Raw genomic sequence first — 8,715 nt, 5'->3', positions numbered from 1 at the left:
CTTCCGTTGTTATCGTATTTAGATGGCCTTAAGCCATATTTATTGTAATAAGTTCTCTTTTGAGACATTCGATGTAATAAGTGTGTGATTGCTAATCAGTTATAAATCCTTCGAGTACTGTGTGTGTCAGCATTACCAATCCAGGGATGACACTGAAGCACAGAGACTTGACTGTTTGAGGTCGGGTCACTACAAGATGGTATCAGAGCACACGCTGAATGTAGGACACGACCACTAAGACGAGCCATAGATCACTCTTCTCTACTCATTTCTGACTCCCTCTCCATTTTCTGACAAGTTTTCTTAGCCAGACGAAGACACCCCGTTTGGACGACACTTGAAGGAAGTCACTAGGTATCTGAACATCGGAATACCAAGCTTCACCGGAACCTACACCCCACACTACCAGAAGAGGAATGTTGGATGATTCGAGTTCAAGTTCCAGGAAGGACATTCACACCAGTCACTGAGCCCATAGAGTTTTCCTTTGATGCACCAACCTGGAGTCTAGGAAAGAGCATGGAAGCCCACATCGCCATCGGACACATTGGCAAAGTTTATCACAAGGAGTTTAAGGACACTATATATCAGATATGTGGGCGTTGAGATGAGCAATGGGAGATGATCAGCACCAGGAAGGACAAGTCCATTATAGCATTCATCCAGGAGTTAAACCATCACATACGTCACCAGGAGAACCAGATGTGCGCAAGCATGATAGATTTGAATAAGGCAATGACCAGGATCACAGATCTAGAAGAGGAACTCAAGTCTACACGCGATAGATATGAGGAGGAAATGACGATACTTGTGGTGATGAATGACAACCTGACGAGGAAGCTAGGAGTTTTTATGGGAGACCCCGCGCCAGGAGGAGAAGATGATGAACCCAAGGAGATTCGTTCTGAAGACTACATCATCATCGACGACACCGACTCCGCCCCTGATGGTAGTCATGATGACTATGCAGACGAAGCTCGAGCGGATACCATGGAGTCTTCCACCGATCAAAATTTCTAGTAGACCAGCATATGATCAGTAGAGTTCCCCCGTGTATATAGAATAGTCTAAGCACTGTAACGATAGTTAGATCGATTGTATGCCCTTGCTTGATTGATTGAGTGATATGATATGATTGTGTTTGTCTGATGTGCATATGGGTAGTGCTTTCTCACTAGACTTCATTCTATTCTAATCTCTCCCCTCTAAACACCCACTAGATGCCTCCGAGACGTGATCCTAGATATGTCTTCCCGCCGGAGCTCACTCAGTTGATCCAGCAGCAGAATGCCTTGATGCAGTTGTTAGTTCAGAACCAAGGCAACAATGACAACAACAATAACAACAACCCTCCGCCACCACCACCAGTTGACAACTTAGCCCGTTTTCTGAGGTTACAGCTACCGGTGTTTTCTAGTAGCACCGAGCCCATAGTTGTGGATGACTGGCTACACAAGATTGGAAGGGAGTTAACCACTACTGGTTGCACAGATGCTGAGAATGTGCGTTTTGCCGCACACCAATTGGATGGACCCGCAGCCGCATGGTGGGAGAATTACACAGCCACTTTTCCCATAGCAAATGTCACTTGGGAGCAGTTCCAGCAAGCTTTCCGCACAACCCATGTCTCAACTGGGGCCATGAGCATGAAGAAGCGTGAGTTTCGCAACTTATGCCAGGGGAATCGTACTGTAGGTCAGTACGTGGAGGAGTTTAGTAAGTTATATCGCTATGCCCCAAATGATGTGGCCATAGATGCCACGAAGCAGGAGAAGTTTATGGAAGGGCTGAATGATGAGATGAGCATGCAGCTGATGGTGGCAACATTGAACAACTACAAGGAGGTGGTAGACAAGGCTCTTATGATTGAAGGGAAGCAGCAGCAGATTGAGAGCCGTAAGAGGAAGTATGGACAAGGGAAGTACAATTCAGGAGCTCAGTAGAAACCCCGTTTCACCCCGAACTCAGGAGGAATTACCCATTGTCGGTGTCAAAACCGGCGGATCTCGGGTAGGGGGTCCCGAACTGTGCGTCTAAGGTCGATGGTAATAGGAGACAGGGGACACGATGTTTACCCAGGTTCGGGCCCTCTCTACGGAGGTAATACCCTACTTCCTGCTTGATTGATCTTGATGAATATGAGTATTACAAGATTTGATCTACCACGAGATTGTAATGGCTAAACCCTAGAAGTCTAGCCTGTATGACTACGATATTGAGTATATGCTTTCCGGACTACACCCTCCGATTTATATAGACACCGGGGGGGGGGGGGTCTAGGGTTACATAGAGTCGGTTACATAAGATGGAATCTTCATAGTTGTTCGTCAAACTTGCCTTCCACGCCAAGGAGAGTTTTATCCGGACATGGGTACAGTCTTAGGTCTTCATATCTTCACAGCCCATCAGTCTGGCCCATAGATAACAGGCCGGACGCTCGAGGACCCCTTAGTCCAGGACTCCCCAGTAGCCCCCAAACCAGTCTTCAATGGCGAGGTGTTCGGCACATAGATTGTCTTTGGCATTGCAAGGCGGGTTCCTTTAAGTACTGTATTTGGCCGTAGATTCGATGTCTCCCCTCGGCTTCTGCATGCTTAATGTCCTTGTTTTCCACGTGTCGAGCGAATGCGGACAGTCAGGGTATTTGTGCAAATAACACCACAATCCTGCAAGGAAGAGCATCTATTTAAAGAGATTGGATCTCAGATCCTTCCAGCATCAAGCGGAGAAAATCCTCAGAGACCGCCAGGCAAGACCATTCCAACATGGCCAACAATCCCAGCTCCTCTTCCCGTTCCAACCTAGAGAGAGGTGAGTGGGAGAAGTGATTTGTGTCCCATAGCCGATTGGCGAAGATGCAAACGCAGGGATTTCTCCCTCCAGCAGATCTGGTCCCTGTTCGAGCAGGGTTGGCCTCCTTCAACGACAAAACCCAGGTAGAGGATTTTCTCAATCCGTCTGCGGGAGAACGGGTGTGCTTCGTCCCCTATCTTCTGAGGGGAGTGGGGTTTCCAATTCACCCATTCCTGCGAGGGCTGCTGGAGTACTATGGCGTCTTGCTACGCAATTTTACCCCGGCTCCATCCTCCACATTGCGGGTTATGTCACCCTATGCAAACTATTCCTGGGTTGCGATGCCCATTTTGATTTATGGAGAAGACTGTTCTGCCTCATCCCTCGCAATCAAGGTGGATCAATTTTTGAAGTGGGAGGAGCCGAAGTGTGGCACATCGCCGGGACCAGATACCTGTCCGGCACGCCAAAGAAAGCTCCCGGAGAGTGGCCTTCTGAATGGTTCTACATCAACGACGTCGCTCTACCCGACCCCGTCCGCATAGGCCTCCCCGAGTTTTCAAATGCTCCGCCGAAGAAGTGCCATAGTTGGCATCCTCGGAGCCTTGAGGAAGAGGATAGCACAGAGATCGGCTTGCTGCTAGGCAAGATTAAAACGCTTGCCCAGTCTGGATTGTCAATAGTCGAGGTGATGGCGATTTCTATAACGCGAGGGGTCCAGCCACTCCAATACTGAGGACTGCCCATGTGGCATTATAACGGAGAAGACGATGCCTCATGTTACGGCCGAAAGGGCCCGAAGACCCCTGCCGCTCTAGCCAAGATTCTGGTCGAGCTGTATAAAGGGGAGAAGGAGGAGTTCAGCCATCTCCAATGTCGAGACGGACTTTCCATGTACAATCCTCCCAGTTGGGTAAGGTTCGGCTCCACTTATTTTATCTTGTCCCTGGATCATCATTCGTTAACAGATAGCATCTTATCCGTTCCTAACAGGAATGGCGAAAGGCTGTCGAGGGGATCCATGACCCTGCCCCTCAGCCAGAGAATCGTAACCGGGATCTTGACCCCGGATATGAAGAAGATTCAGACATATTCATGGAGCTTGAGGAGGGAACATTCTATCAGATGAGTTACGATGGTACATATGTACCCATTATTGCCGATTACCCCGACCTCCTTCCAGCTTCACACGTAAGTAATCCAAAGACACCTTATCCAAAAGAGATCTCCTTCCTTCTCACCCACTGCACTATGCTGTGCTCAAAATGGGAATGGTTCGGTGCGCCGTACCGCTCCAGGGGTATCTCCGAAGAGAGCGTCCCCCACACCAGGCGAGCCTTCCAAGAGGAAAGCAAATGAAGACATGGCCGGGCCTTCATCGAAGAGGTATGAATTTGCCAATGTGCTCCTAGGCAGTCACGTCCGACTGTGACCTTCCCATTTTCCATGTGTCAGGAAAAAGGTGTGCCGGACTATATCCGGAGGTTCGAGCGGCCGTACTTCTCGCAACCAGGATTCAAATCCTGCCGTGAAGACGGGGGCTGATGCGGGGCAACACCGGACTGTCCTCTAGCCAAGGAGTCGGATGATGTATCCATCACCAACTCGGAAGTGGAGAGTGCCATTAATCATCGGCGTCGTCGGACCGTTTTACAAGACCCTGGCTTTTCATAAGAGTCGTTTAACGCCTTCAGCTTGGCCGATGCATACATCTGAGCTGCTCGAGATGGGCTTAACAGGGCCACAAGGCAGCATTCGAAAGATGTGCAGGTAAATTTGTTTTGTCTGACTATGATAACCATATGCCAATAGCCCCCGAGACTTAAAGGAGTTGAAACAACTGATTTAAGGATCAATGTACAACTAGGTGATTATGGAGAAGAATACCCTGCTAGCTCAGGAACTAGAAAAGTGTCAGCGCCGACTGCTTGCTACCAATGCCGAACTGGAGAAATACAAGGCATCTCCCGGTAATATTTCCCTCTATCGAGAATTCCTAATGATACACTGATAGTGTGAATCTAGGTGCTCATGTTTGTGTTGGGTTGTTAGACCAATTACGAGAGCAGCTGGACACTGCTTGAAATGAAGAACACGGAGCCAAAAAGCTACTAGCAGCGGGCGAGCGTGTATTGACAAAATTCGTTCAAGAGAAAAAGAAACTCCAGGATTCGAACACCAAACTGGGTGAAGAACTGAGAGATGTGCGAGCTCAGCTAGTGGACTCTGTGATGGAGAACAAGAAGCTGTGAGGCGGCATATTTCGTACGTGGCCACTTCCATCTTATAATAGTTTGTAGGTAACAATAGATGATATAGCTGTAATTGCAGATGTATTGATGAACCGGCCCAAAGAGGAGGTGTTCGGATCATCAAGTGATCTACTGCAAGGGCTGTCGCAGTTGCACGAGCAAGCTCGGCAGGTGATGCGGAGTGTAGCCAAGGCCTTATGGCCATCCTACTCCCCTCCAGGAAGTATGGAGAAGATGGTAGAGCTGTTCAAGGGAGCGCGGCGGCGTATCCGACTCTGGAAGATATCGGCTTACTGAGAGGGTGCGCGAGAGACCTGGGCCATGGTGAAGAGGCGGTATACCAAGCTGGATCCTAATCACATGGTTCGTGTCGGACCATTAGGGCGGAATGGGAAAGAAATTCCCGTTAGTTTAGTATATGACCAAGTAGAGGTGGCCGCCAAATATTCCCAACAGGATTGTAAATTAGACCGCCTTTTGGACGATATAGAGGAGGAAGTGTTTTGAATCGTGAGTGACTATGTACTTTCCTTCTAGCTGGATAATAAAGATAATTGTCATCACCGACCTTTTCGCTTCAACCTCTGGACCCGAAGGTGCGGAGTGTTTCCGAATACCCTAGCGGTAGAATATACCGGGGTATGCGTGGAAATCAGGCGTAGGGGTCACAATTGCTCGAACATTCAATGTGTATCCGGCTAGTTAGGTTATATTACATTATGTAAGAAACATCTTCCAGAGAGAATAGTTCCGTTAAGGGTTCCTTTCCCTGGGTGTGCATGCATTTAATGTGCATGTCCGAATTGTGATTGAAAAAAATCGTAGAGTAAGTAACATCTGGGGTTCACAATGGAGTGAATGCGGAAACATCTTTAATTCGCCGACCGAATATTCCCTTAAGAACGCTAGCTTTCGGCTTCACCCAGTCTGAGGTACACATCCGGATGACCCAACAGTAACAATCGCAGTGTAACATCCCAAATTTTCAATTTGGAATACTATACATTAGATCATCACTGCATTTCATATTTTATTTGCTTTTGTCCTGATCCAGAAATTCTACGCAACTCAAGGACACACGGAGAGAGTTGGGGATTTCGTTATTTTCATATTTGAGTTTTCTCAAATTTTGAAAATAGGATCATTTGATTTTATTTATTTTATCTTTAATTATTCCTATCATAAATATATGACAGAGGGAATAAAATGAATTTCGCAAAATAAAGAAATATTGAGGATTTAATAAAAAAATCAAATAAGATTTTTATTTTGGAGTTTTTGACTAGTTTATTTGAATTTAGGAAAAATTGCACGTTTTTCAAAACTGCATTTTAGGGCGAAGAAAATGTTCATCTCGTTCTAAATATTTTATATAGGCGGTGAAAATTTATTTTGCCATTTTTAGTGTTTTATTTTATTTTCTAGAATTTTCTTAGTTTCGGCGGAACTTGTTAAAAAAAAGTACCGCGCGCCCGACAAGGCCGAAGACCCAGCCGAGCCAGGCCAGGCCCAAGTCGCCGCCGCCTTCCCTCGCAGGAGACCGACCCGCTTGCCGTGCCGCCCCCCTCTCATAAATACCCCGCCGCCGCCACCTCACCCCGCCACCTCGACCCGCCCCGCCTCCCGCAGTCGCCGCTCGCCGTCGTGTGCTGCCGCAGCCGCCGCTCGCCGCCGTGTGCCGCCGCCGCTTGCCGTGCCGCCCGCCGCCGACGCCACCCCACCCCGCCGGAGCCCCGAGTCCGGCCGGAGTCCGATGAGGTAGCCGCGCCGTCCGCCGCCGGTTTTCTGAAGAAAACCGTTTCGGTTTTTGTTGAAAACCCTAGGTTTTGTTTTATTTTTTTCTTTTATTAGATCGGTTTTATCGGTTCACTTATTTAGCGAGCGTTCGCTCGTTCGGTCATTTTAATGGACGAGTTCACCGTTTAGTTTCAGTTAATGAACGTTCGTTCATTAATTTGTTTGTCAGTTTTTTCTTTTTCTCCGATTTTCCGCGATTATTTCTGATCACGATTTCTGATTCGATTTTCATTTTAGTTTAAGTTTTCGCTCGTTTATCGGAATCAGGCGATTCAAGCGCCTAGAATTTCGTCTTGAAACCCTCTTTCCGTTTAACCAACTCAAACAAGTTTTTTCTTCCGTAAAAGTTGACTTTGGTCCAGATTAGTAATCGAAGCTTGTTTCTTTCACCATTTGACTTTCGTTGTTTCGTTCGATTTTTTCTTTTTTTCAAACCGGAGTTCTTAAGTTGTACTTTCTGGTTAGATCTCTTATTTGAGTTTTACCTGTGCATTAGATGAGTGCTTATTGTGTGCTTGTTTGTTTGCGATAGAGTACCCGGAGTGCGCCGCTTTCTACTTCGAATCTCTAGGTTTCACAGATCATCAGCAAGGCAAGTAACAGTTTGATCATACCTCCTACTACCCAGTTTTATTGCATTAGATCAATCCTCAAATAATTACATGAATAGGATCTGATTAATATGTGGGTTTTGGGAAGTAGATGAGGTAGTACCTATTACCTGTTTTATTATCAAACCCTGGGAGTTACTTCTACATTGGCTTATGCCATGCTATGCTAGTAGACGTGGATTGGGTGAGTGTATCCATGACAGATGTGAGTTTGTTATTTAATGGTTGACTTAAGGTGGCAACTTTAACACACATCTGGGTGGATTGAGGCACCTGGGTATTCCAGCGATTGCCTGTTTTTCTTTATGGACCGCCACCCAGGCTCAAAGGGATCATGAGATTATTCATGCTAGAAACTTCCGTGTGCAGCCACAAGCTACTATGGGCTCTAGCATAGTTGATTAAGTCGTGCGAACTCTTACAGTGGTAGACTAGCAGATGTAGGGGAAAGTAGGTGTAATGGTCTTCCCGATCATAAGGTGCTAGCGCTTCTGAAAGACTATGTCTCGGTCATCCGTTTCTCAAACACCATGTAGTGCGAGAATCCCAACGTAGGAGATCAAGTCTTGTGGGCAAAAGTGCGCAAACCTCTGCAGAGTGTATAAACTAATCATGGTTAGTTGTGTCCCCGGTTATGGACAATTTTGACTATCTAGTACTTGGATTTTCATGTGAATCTCATCATGTGACTTTAATTAATTTTTTTGGGTTTTAATGATGATGTTTAATTGGGATTGAGAGGGTGTCTCTCAATGTTTAACAACCATCATGATAGTAAATAAATTTTATTCCTTTGCAGTAGGGAAAAATTGGCTTTACGCAATACTGTAACCATAGAGCTATCCACCAGCCATATATGCATGTAGTATAGCCTGTTCTGTTCACTACTCTCTATGTGTTACATTGCCAGCATATTCCATGTGCTGACCCATTTTCGGGCTGCAACGTTCATGTTGTAGACTTTTCAGACGATGAATAAGGAGCCTTAGGTTGTGGTTCTATACTTAGTGATGCCGTTGGAGTTGATGGACTCACTTATCTTCCAAGCCTTCCACTGTTATCGTTATTAGATGGCCTTAAGCCATATTATTTGCACTAAGTTCTCTTTTGAGACACTCGATGTAATAAGTGTGTGATTGCTACTCTGTTATAAATCCTTCAAGTACTGTGCGTGTCAGCATTACTGATCCAGGGATGACACTGAAGCACAGAGATTGGACTGTTTGACGTATGGTCGCTACAAGATGGTATCAGAGCACACG

Source organism: Triticum dicoccoides, chromosome 2A (genome assembly GCF_002162155.2).
Source record: "Triticum dicoccoides isolate Atlit2015 ecotype Zavitan chromosome 2A, WEW_v2.0, whole genome shotgun sequence".
NCBI classification, from domain to species: Eukaryota; Viridiplantae; Streptophyta; class Magnoliopsida; order Poales; family Poaceae; genus Triticum; species Triticum dicoccoides.
The sequence above is the reverse complement of the archived record's forward strand: the minus strand, read 5'-3'. Positions refer to the sequence as shown.